The following is a 12526-nucleotide window of genomic DNA, read 5'->3' as shown; positions in this document are numbered from 1 at the left end:
TTTGGCTGGTATTTCTTAATTTTTTTTCTTTTTGTTTGTTACGTAATGCATTTTGAATTTTGGACAATTTGTACAAATGAAATATTATATTCGGAAAATTTTCTTCTCGCATTAATAAAATAACATAAACTGAAAATACATAAGCTGAAAATAAATGAAATAAGCCGAATTATAGTTTTCGTTCAAATGAAAACTATAAGTTGATATGAAGGAACCGCTATAAGCATTGAATTTATATAGTATGGAAACATATTTCTTTATTAACAATCTAGTTATTTTATTTAGGTTTGAAAAGCACTTTGGAAAGTACTAATACAATATTTAATTAATGTTTGTCCTCTTTATAGTTATTAATTATGATTTAAAAAATTATGTATTTTTTTCTTAAAAAATTAGTTATTTCCTTTTCATTGAAATTTTATTTTAAACGATATCGTAAAGGCAACCAAAATATCAAGTAAATAAAGGATTATTGATTGGGTCTAAATATAAGCGCTTTTAAAAATGTTAAAATAAACTGTTTAAAAGAAGTTCTAACTCTCGGAACCCGTTTAACTCTTTCACGGAACCCTAGGGTACCATTTGGAACGTCTGAAATAACCTGTTCTTACGGTTTTTTTTGAAGAAGAACAGCATGACTTTAATTAAAGAGACAGATTCATAAATTTGTAAAACGTTAAGAGGAATTTATAGTTAATGATAAAAACAAAAATTATTGAGAAAAGAATTTTTTTTGTTTGAAAATATTTCAATCTTAATTTTGCTTTAAATCATGCATGAACTTTTGCTTTTACCTGATAAATTTGAATAAAATATTTTAATTTTCAAATTGAGCAAATATTTTATTTTTTCTGTATACCTTTAGTGTTAGAATTTTTTTTGTTAGGCAGTAGGATATTTATAGACTTAAACAGAAAAGTTGGAATGATACATTGACGTGGTTCTTAAAGCAGTTAATTTATGCTTAAGCAATAAAAATAAGTGCCATCAAAATTGATCAAATTTGCATTTTTTAATAGTTTATTCAATCTAATTTGCAAAAGTAAAGTGATAAGTTCAAACATATTTCATTACTTAAAGGAAATGCTTTGAATAATAGAAAGATGCAGATGATATATCAAGTTCGGGAAGCACTATTCTCCGTAGAGATTCCTGATCTACATACAAAGTTAATGGAAATAGAGCGCTGTGTTTTCTGATAGGCAAATTAAACAGTCCTAACTAAAATCACCCAGCAAATAAATTCTTAATAAATAGCAGCTATTTTATCAATAAAGTGAACTATTAAAGGTTGCCAGAGAATTGAAATAAAACTAAATTTAATCATTGACATCAAGAAGTGTGAGAAATGTATTATACGAAAAGAATTAAACAAAAACTGTTGCGTTATAGAAAAAGATTTAAATAAAAACTGTTGTATAAGTAAGTTTTATGTTTTGATTAAGTACAGTGAAACCTCTCGGGAGCGACCACTCTCCGTTTTAAAGTAAAATATTCGTTGATGGAGGTTACCTTCATTGACTTTAAAATAGTTATCGAAGGCACATGATTTTTCGCAAAAATTTTAATTTTAGTCAGTGTCATTTTCTTGGTGCGGAAATGACACTTTTGCTGGCGTCATGAAAAGACGGATCAACCAATAAAATTTAGCGTCTATAAAAATGATCTCAACTGATAAAATTATGTGTAAAAACAAATTTACCAATTATGAATGATAAAGCTATTTTAAATAAATAAACAACTATGTTGTCCGTTTAAGTTTGCATTTCATTTTATATAATAAAAATTAGTTAGCTTTAAGAGATGATAATAGGTTTGTATGTTTAGGATGAGTGTTTTTTTCAAAAAAAACTTTTTTTTCTTATTTAACTTTTAAATTCTAACAGTAAATCATTGATAACATCGTATTTAGTGCACTCTGACTGTAACATGAGGTTGTACTGTCAAAAAGAGCTCTCTAAATAAGAACTTACACACAAAATATTTTGAATACATTTTAATTTACTTATTTGTTTTGTTATTTTTTCGTGCTTCCTCCTTTGACCTTTTCTGCCTTTGGTGCAGATGTTTGCCTGGTTGCTGGGAGAGGTTTTAATGGTCTCTCCTTAAGGTTTTCTCCAACACAAAGTCTATGGAAACAATTCCGTGCCTCTCAAAAGTGGTCTTAAATAGAGGTGGTCTTTCATGGAGGTTTCACTGTATAATAGTTTTTTCTATTAAGGTATGCAAATTAAACTAATACACTCATGCTCATAAAAGAAGAATTATTCAGAAGCACACGCAAATTGAACTTTGAAGCAAAAGTTTCAGCTGTATAATTATCACACACATCTTGAAGAGTTGTAGGCAAATTACAGGAAGCCACCAGATGACGCCGATAAAACGCCAACGGGAGGGGGAGAGGCTTATGTAAGGAGTGGTGTCAAAGAAGTGAAATTGTGAGCAAGCGTTTTGTAAAACGCTCAGTGCATAACCGAATAGTTATGACTGGTTAAATAGTGGTTGTGTTATCGGCCTCCTATAATGTGAGAATACTCAGATGGAAGTATCCGAGGATCTTGGGATAGCCAAAGTGTCATTTCTAGGTTTTGGCAGCTGCTGGAAATGTCATGGATGATGGATGGATGTTTGGATGATGGAAATGTCAGTAGATGTTACAGACTGTCTGCTAAAATATTGGTCTATATGCTCTCAGGCCTGTTAGATGCGTTCCAATCACAGCAACTTACTGTCGCCGCCAATTAGCCTGGGTTAGAGAACATGAAATGTAGACATCAATGGGCTCGTAAGACGTTTTCCAACTAATCCAGGTTTAGCTTGCAGTTTGATTCACGTCAGAGTTTCATATGGAGACCAGGTACCCATTACCTCCATCATTGAACGATACCATTACATTGGTTCAGAATTCCTCGTTTAGGGTGGAATAATACTGGGATCCAGAACAGATCTGCTTGTTCAAATTGGAACCATGATAGGTCAAATTTATCGAGACATCATTTTGGAACAACATGTTTCTTTGTTAGGGGTGCCATGGAGGCAGAATTTGTGTTTATGGAGGACAACGTCCGTCCTCACAAAGCAAGCATCGAAAGCGAATGCCTTCAATCTGAGGATATCACTCGCATGGAATATTCAGCATTATCATCTGACTTGGATCCAATAGAGCATGTGTGGAATCTATTTAGCCGAGGAGCGCAACCAGTAAACCATTTTTTGCACATGTAATGGTACTTCAGAGAGCATTGCTTGATGAGTGGAGTAATCATACTCAAGCTCAGCTCGATAATTTGATACTCAGCATGCTTAAATGCTGTGTGGACTGTATTTAATCGCATGGCGGCATACAATATATTAACCATCATACCAGCCATGTAACATGAATTTTTTGCAAAGGAGATATTTTTTATTATTGCTCCAAGGAGCAAAAAACGTTGTTTTTATGACGTAGTATGACGTAAACGTAGTACGTAATACTTACGCAATCTTTTCTGTTCTATACTTTTTGTTTATTAAATGGACTTTATGAATAAGTTACATTTGTTTTATTTCCGAACCTTTGTTTGCTAGAGCTGGCATTATTCGTAATTTATGGATATAAGTGCAATTCTGAATAATAATCTTATAAATGTTTTATTCTGGGTGACATAAAATATAACTGGGATTTTTCTCTCGAAAATATTTCAAGTATATCAGAATCATAATATTTGGAATGTTTTCACAGAAATACCGCAATTATAACAGAATCGTATTAAAAATGTTTAAATGAAGACTTCAGAAACGGGGAGACGTTTCTGTGAGTACTTGAAGCATTTTTCTAGCTAACGTTTGTAACGTTTGCACCTTATCCAATTTTCACGATAATGTGTGTTCTCGCCGAGTGTTTTGTTTCATCAAATTTTAACCGGAATGATAAGCTAGAATAATTTAAATTATTTTTCAGGACTACTTTCCTTTAACAGATAATTCTTTAGTTGTTATCAGTGGTTATTTAATAATATTTTAGTAAAAAGGGAGGAAGTAGGCATTACGTAATACACATAAACGTTTTATAATATTTAAAGCGTTATTTTATCACAGATATTATCTAACCCTTAATTTTTGTGAATTTAAAATTATTTTTTTTATCTAGATATAAGTAAAATTAAGTTAGAGCAAAGTAATAAAATTAAGCAGAAATGTAATCATAACAGCGCAAAAATTATATTTAAACATCCCTATCTAACATTAAACAAATGAACATTTCTTAATTCGTATTTGCTACACGCCATTAAATTTATTTTTACTAAGAAGGTGCCTTCGGTTTAAATGTTAAATTTAAAAAATGAAATTCACAACTAATTTAGTCCCAGATAAAATAAATCACTTGATTTTTCTGAAGAGCAGATCTTTGATGCTAATTTAACTTGTTTCTTTAAGAAAATAGTAATTTAACTGTTAAATGTAAGTTTAGGGTGTACGAATATAAGATGCAAGTTTGGAAACTACTGATACGTAGTAAATAAAAGTTAAATTCCTTTGTTAATAAGAAAACCGTTATTTATTAATCTTTTTCTTTTCCAACAAGCAACTGTATGTATATGGGTGATTCTCACGAAATATGACAATTCACTGTCCCTTGCTCCAAGATCTAATACTATAATACTAAAAGAACGTTTTTAAAAAAAAAATTAATAAATTGCATTGCTGTTAGCATTTCAAAATGACTTTGCACTAGCATCGACTGTTTTGTATAGTTAAAAAATTTAATTGAACTTCAAAATGTCATTTTCCTGGCATATCCCAAACTATGTTTCCAATAATAGGTACCGTCATGTGGGGCTACTTTGTGCAGGATTTCGCAGTTTTTGAACTTTGACATGAGAAAAAACTATGTTAATTCAAATTTTAGCAAAATTTATCGATATTATATTCCTAACTGGACTCAGACGAGTGAATTTGATCAATATTGGCATTATTTGTATGTAATATTTAAAAATAATAAGTCAAAACATACCTTGCACAAAGTAGTCCCCAGGAGGGTCTACTTTGTGCAGCTATAGGAATTCAGTTTAATAATCATGTTTTTAGTAAAATATAAATATAAAATTGTTAAAAAAGTTAATTGTTGACATTTTTAATAACAAAAACATCAAGATATGTAAAGATATTAGTTTGACAATAATTTTCAGCGTCAAAAAACCATTTTTTATAAAGAATTGTTTCTTAAAAGGAATGTTTATTTCAAAATATTCGAGTTTAAACAAAAGGAAACCATATACATTTTTTAATATTGAAATAGATGAAATTTCAAAAATAATATTTATTACATATTCGTTAACATTTATAATATTGATAAATTTGAACATAACATGCTTGAATGAACATGACAGAATTTGCTCTTCAGTTTCTGTCAAAATCATCTGATGTCTTATAAAATATATTTTTATGTATTAAATCATTTGATTAATTCATTGAAAAATCTTTGTAGAAGAAAAATAATAGTTTACCAGCACGTTTCACGTGTTTCTTGTGAATTTTGTTAGAGATAGTATTTCTGTGGATTTTGTACATCCGAGAAGCTTCTGCAATCGACATACCACCAGCAACTGTTTGCAAACATTGTTGCAGCTTTTCTAAAGTGTAATCACGGTAGTTTCTCGTTCCAGGTATTTTTTTTAAAACGTCTGACCATTTTTCTGTCGAAAAAGAAAAAACGAATGAAACTTTGCACAAAGTAGCCCCCACAGTGCATTTTTTTTCATTTTCCGTTTATTTGTTACTAATTTTCAAAATTTTTTAACGCTAACATGATATAATTGTATATTGATATATAAATAAAAAATTTTGCACTTACGACAATTGTTTTATCAACGTCTTTGCATTTCACAGCTAAAGTTTCCACGCACAGTTTTCGACGTCCGACGCTCTCGTAAAGTTGTTGACATTGGATAAACAAAACACACTCTAAGATTGTTTTAAAATTCGAAAAAACGTTTGTAGTAATAGAGAAGACTTATATCTTCAAATGCCACACATTTTTAACGTGAAAAAAACATGGTACTGAAAAGCAGCACTTGAAAAGGGCCAAATTCGAATTTGCACAAAGTAGCCCCACATGACGGTAGCTTCAAAACTTCCCATACATTTTTCAATATCTAATTTTCTTTTTCTCAATCGGTGCAAGCAATTCTAGAATATACGCAGAGGATATTATTTACAAAAACTTCGTATAAAAATTTTTTTTCTGTCAAAAATTTGTTTGTCTCAAGAAAATCTGTCATTTTCCTGGCTACTTTTATTTAGTGGTTTATAACCAAAATAGATAGAGCCAGCTATCAATATCTTATGTTAATAGATTGATTAGATACCCTCCTATATGAACATGTCTTGTTGCATGAATGAAGAACCAATTTTCTGGTTCGAAATCTATTTCAAAACTTTTTTCAAGATGAGTAGGTTTTTGTGTTGTCATCTTCCTGGCTTCTTGAAATCCTTAATAACATAAACTACATAGATTTATCTGAGTTATTTTAAGAAATCCTGTTGTTTTTTGCAGAATGTAAACGTCTTAGGCCAAAATATTAAATTAAAGTAAAGCTATATGCCATAAAATGGCGATTTTGTCATTATCCTGGCTGTTATTTTCTTGGCTTATGAATTCCAGGACATTGAAATGCTACCAAAATTTTTTTTTAACTGCTAATACTATAAGAAGGAAAAGCAAATATTAGCCTAATACCAAGTTTATGTATGATTGTAATATGGTTGGATGTAATCAAAGTTATTTATTTATTTAATGGTTGAGTATACACAATTTTATTCTGTACATATCAGTAACTAAAAAAAATTGATTCCTTCTACAGTGGATAAAAATAATTAATTTAAGCAATTTATGGTCCATCTAACATAGAGGCTTAAGTTGAGTTACTTACTATTAACTTAAAATGACTGTTTTTTAAACTTCTGAGCTAATATGTCATTTTCCTGGCATTCAAGATTTGGTGAATTTCTATTTTATTTTTTTTCAAGAGTAAATGTCGATAAACTACTCTGCCGTCTGCAAGATAACTAAAGAAGCATGCAAAAAAAAAACTGTAACTAATGTAACTAAAGAAATAACTAAATAAGTAATAAAATAAATGTAACTAAAGAAGCATGCAAAAAAAATTTAGATTATTTTGAAGACTTTAAATTTGAAGAAAGTTTTTGGTCCGAATTGCCATGTTTAAGAAGAATCACCCATATAATAACCAATATTTACTCAATCTTTAATGTTTAAATTTATTAATTGTGGATAATTTATAACATGGAAAAAAAGACGCGTTGAATGTTTTTAACTAAAAATGGTTATTATACAAATAAAATATGTTTGAGGATTAGTTTTTTAATACGACGAGGTTCTATTTTTTAAAGAACTCTTAAAGAATGTTACAAAATGTTGTTATAATGATTTCATTAAAAACTGTCTTAAAATGTAGTAAAAGGGAACATTTATCGTCACACAAAATTAGATTTATGAGGAAGTCTAAAACTAGCTTTCTAGAATATCTCAAAGTGCTCAATTAAATGCAACTACTACATGGGATATCTCCATTGATAATTAATAACTGTTGAATACGGATGGAGAAAATCCATTAAATAATTAGGATTTAATTCTTACAAAGGAACTTTTAGTATGAAACTAATTCAAAACAACATTTAATTGTTGGGCTCGTGATCTACTAATTGATCAGGCAATTCCTGAGATTTGTTACATTTAATCAAAGAAAAAGGAGATATGAAAGCAGTTGGAGGAAAAGGTTGAGCATGGCATGCCTTCAAGAGAAAGACAATAATGAAAACAGGTAAGATTTCTCTATCTTTTTTGGTATTTTTATATAAACTGATAATAAAGGTTATAATTAAAGTTTTACTTTGAAATGGTTATCAAAGGAAAACTACTGAACCAAATGTTATCGAACTTGATAATAGTTAAAAGGAAGCCTTCGGGATTTATTTCCCTCAAAAATGTTTAAAAATCTCATCACCAGAGGGGAAAAGTGTGCTGCATGCAATATTGTTAAAAGAAATAAATGTCGGAATCTAACCTCCCCCGGTCACAAGACTTCAACCCCTGTGAGTTTTGGCTATGGACTTTTCTCAAAAGCACTGTTTACGGCGATATGATAATGCTGTAAACAATTTGGCGAAACAGAAAGATTCGACACACTGACATGTCCGTAGCATTTTCCCTGATTTGCTAAGTGCAATTGTTGAGAAATATGATTTAACTTGTTTTTGGAAAATGGTGGACGCCACGTTGAACATGCTTCGTAACACGCTTCAGAAACAATTAAACACATTTTAAAATGATGTCTTCATGTATTATTTCGAATAACAATTCAGTGCCATTCCTTCACTGGTTTTTAGTGTCTGAACTTCTTTTTTGGTGGAAAATAAATCCTCATTAACTCCTTCAAACTATTACTAAGTTCGGTAACATTTGGTCCAGCAGTTTTCCTTTTGTGACCATTTCAAAGTGGAACTTTAATTATAACCCTCCGGTATTTAATATTAATAATTCCTCTTTTTTATATTAATTGAGCTAAAATTTAACTTCAGTTGACTTGATTCAATTATTAGAATTTTAATTTTATTATATTTTAAAAATAGTCAATTTAAACCTTAGTTCCTATCAATGTTGAGATTTAAATATCAAAACTGCTATATTTTAAAAAATAGCCTAAACTTTATTTGTTGTATATGATCTCATTTCTTGTTGTTGCTCACTTGAATGAAACTAGAAGCAGTTATTTAATAGGATAAAAATACGACGTTAGATTTTTGAAAGTTTATGTATCGTCTTAATGGACTTCAAAATTTAAAAAAAAATATCTAAATACATCTTAAGCAACAAAAAAAATTGTATTTGAAATATTTATTAAGCAATGCAGGCGAATGAACACACAAAAATACACAGATGAGTATTAAACGCATGAATGGTACGAAAACAATTAATTCAATTTTGATAAAGTTAAAATGCTTCATGTAACACTAATAGAGCAAGAAGATAACTGTTTAAAAGTATTCTAAAGATTCTTTGAGACAAAAGAACTCAATTTCTTTTTTATTCTCACTCTAAAGTGAAATCTAATTAGAATATGAAAAATGCGTTTTTAAAGTTAATGATATTTAACAAAATGTTTTACGTAGGTAACTTAGTTTCATGGGAAAAATGTTTTATCTTTTCATTTTCTCGAACGTTACTGCTAAAAATGAAGCTTTTACTTGAGTGGTAAGCTATTTTCCGTATGGTAAAATTTCAATTAAGTAAAGTTAATGCATGTCTTGAGCTTTTTCATTATTAATGTATAGTTTGAAGGATAAAGTTTTTAAAATATTGAGTTTTAAATGCAAGAATAGCACATAAGTTGACATTTGTTTCACACAACACAAAACTACATTTTAATCATAGTTCATGAAATGAATATGTTTTATAATTTTTGTAATATAATTCATTAATGGTGGAGCAAAAAAAAACCCAAATATTTTTCTAATTAAAAATAAACAGTTCTAAATGGCTGTAGTGCTAGCCTCCAGAACTGCGTATTTAGCCAAAACATATAATATAAAAACATTTATAATTCATAAAAATTATATTCCTTAAACTTGATATTCATTACATTCGATTCAACATAATGCATAGAAAGGGCCTTCATTTTGCTTGCCCCCTTTTAAAATACCTCAGTAAATGTCAACAAATTTACTGAGACTCTTTTAATTTTTTCTGAATTCAATAATTTATAATCAGTAATAATTCTATTGCAAAAATGCAGTTTTTTTTTAAATTTAGGGCGAATTTCTGAGCTCCTGTTCTGACTGCTGTATTTTCTTCTCGATTTTCAACTTTTACTTGAAGAATTTTGTAAGAAACAAGTTTCTCATTTTTATGTTTGCACAAACATCATTCAGTGTTGAAGAAATATAAAATAGTATGCCACAAACATCATTCTTATTCTTTTTTTAAAATTATTGTTTACAGCAATTTGCTCTGGTGAAAATATTATTTTATAGACTATGTATTTTACGCTTTTCTTCTTAAGCTAACACCACAGCTTCCAAAAACTAGTTTTTTATAAGAAAAATGTCTGCCTTTTTACTTCACCTTATTGTTTATTGAACTTTTGATATTGGGACGGCTTTTTTCTAATCTTGGGAAAATTTTAATTAAAGGCAAATCGAAATTTTTCTTTAATCTTATAATAAATAGAGGAAAGGGGACAAATATTGAATGACAGTAAGGACATGGAATCCATCTGGTAAGTATTTTCTACCTTTATAGAAACTTTCGAAGATAAGTACCTTATAGAAACAAAACAAAATCATTCTTTTAGAGTCACCTTCATCTTAGCAGAGTGTGCACTATTCTTACTTGCTATTCCATTACTTTGATACACTTATGTTGACGCATATAGTACACATATGATCTCTAAATAAGTCAGCATGAATACATCATAGAAATAGAGTGACAGGTAATAACAGTGAGGATAACTTTCGATTTTAGTCTATTTAGGTTTTATTACCTGGATACGTGTTTATACTTGTCCACAACATAGATTCTGTAGTGGATAGAAATAGAATGCGTGGCAGAAGGGGATTATTCAATGCACAAGAAGGCACAAGGGGCTTATATTAGACAACTTTCTAAAAATCTGATTTTTGATGTAAATGACTTTTAATTGTTTTTTTCTTTTTCTTAAAATTCAAAAATTTCCATTTATTTCTATTATTATTTCCTCAAAAGTTTTTAATTCAAATATTTTGAAGTAATGATTTATTTTCTCATAATAACATACAATTATAACGCTTTTTTTTTTCATTGTTGTCACTATTATTAAGAAAAGTTAGTATCTGCATTGTAACATCTGTATTTAGATATTTAAGAGGCATACACTAAAATAAAAGGATAAAAAATAGTGTATTTTCATTTTTCAAAAATCAATTTGTAAATAAATTCCTTTGAGCAGTGAGAAAGCGGCCTGTCCCCTTAAAAGTTTTACAATAAAAGTTTCCAAAAGCTAAAAAGTTTAATCGTAAACTTTTTGTCACATGTAAATGGCATTCCGTATTTGTCTTCTTTTGCTATTAATTTCGTTTTTATTGCTGGAATTAAAACAATAAAAGTTTTATATTAATTGCATTTAGTGCTTACTCCTTGATCTGTGAGCTATTGGAGGAATATTTTTTACATTGTTTAACATGAAATTCGATTGCTACTTTGTTTATGTATTTAGATTCGTTTTTTGTTTGGGCTTATAGATCATGGCTGAAACCACAAATTTTGATCATAATAAAGTGTTTTAGGCAAAATTATATATTGTTTTATTGTTTTAGGAGTTCATTGATCAGATAAAATATGATTGTATGTCTCAATGCTGATATTAAAATTAAGAAATTAGCCATTTACACGCATTATTAGGAATGAATTCACATTGTAGGTTGCTAAATGTATTTATAAATTTTATATGACAAAAAGAAGCGCAACTCATTCATTTTTATAACCAATAATTTTAAAAGTAAATAAATTTAGAGAATTTTATGCATGCTTTTCAAAGCCAATGATTAAAACTACAAATCAGTGATATAATTACAAATTAAATTTAGGCACTTACTTCTAAAGTTTAACATTTCACTTAAATTTATTTACTAGTTTCAAAAAGCAATATATCATTTAGTAAAGCAATATATTATTCATTAAAGCAATTTATATCTATTTCGAGAAGAACAATTTAGTAATGCCAGTTAATTAATTTTTAGTTGACATTATCCAGCTGAATTAATGAATTATAAATTAGTAGCTTAATTTTAATAGCTTTTTAAAGCTATGAAACTATAAATGCTACATTTTAAAAATGCTTCATGAGATAACGTGATTCGAAACGTTAACATCGAACAGAATTTATAATCAGTAGTACTATTTTTTTACATAAATTTGAGATTTAATTTCAAACGGAATAGTTAACAATAATAATAATAATTTACTTATGTGAAATGTTAAAGGGTTGTTAATAGAACAAGATTTAGAAATACTTATCAAAACTACATAAGTCATATACATATTATACAATCCCCATGATTGCCACGTTTAAAGATGATTCATGGTTCTTGATAATGTGTTTTTCTTTTAGTTTGCAAGAGATGTTGCAATGTGCTGTGAGAAAAGAGTTATCAATTTACCATTCAAGAAAAGAGTTATCAATTATTGAGAATGAAGTATTCTTATTTTGTTAGTTGTTTGATGATTTTATACCAATTTCCTGAAACCTTATTGTATGGATATCACATTCACGTTGCAAGAGAAATTTGATTAATGCTTAAATGATCGCAAGTATTTATAAATAATAAATGAGTTTTGAAGAAAGCTTTTGATGTGGTTCATATTATAGGCCGAGATGATATAAAAGATTAATTGCTGTTAGATTGTAATATTCCAGGAAATAAAATTCTTCATGATTTAGTTTCATATATGTAGTTTATTTACAAGATATATAATAAAATAATGCTTAAA

General features: G+C 28.8%; 1 protein-coding gene across 4 annotated transcripts in view; it reads right to left on the bottom strand.

Annotated features, from left to right (window-relative positions):
• Positions 1-12526, bottom strand: part of LOC107455242 (neuropeptide CCHamide-1 receptor-like) — a 330478-nt gene that overhangs the window by 24929 nt on the left and 293023 nt on the right. The window lies entirely within an intron of this gene.

The sequence above is a fragment of the Parasteatoda tepidariorum genome, chromosome 11 (assembly GCF_982258835.1).
Source record: "Parasteatoda tepidariorum strain Cologne lab strain chromosome 11, Ptep-v5.0, whole genome shotgun sequence".
Classification (NCBI taxonomy): domain Eukaryota; kingdom Metazoa; phylum Arthropoda; class Arachnida; order Araneae; family Theridiidae; genus Parasteatoda; species Parasteatoda tepidariorum.
This window is presented reverse-complemented; position numbering and strand designations above follow the sequence as displayed.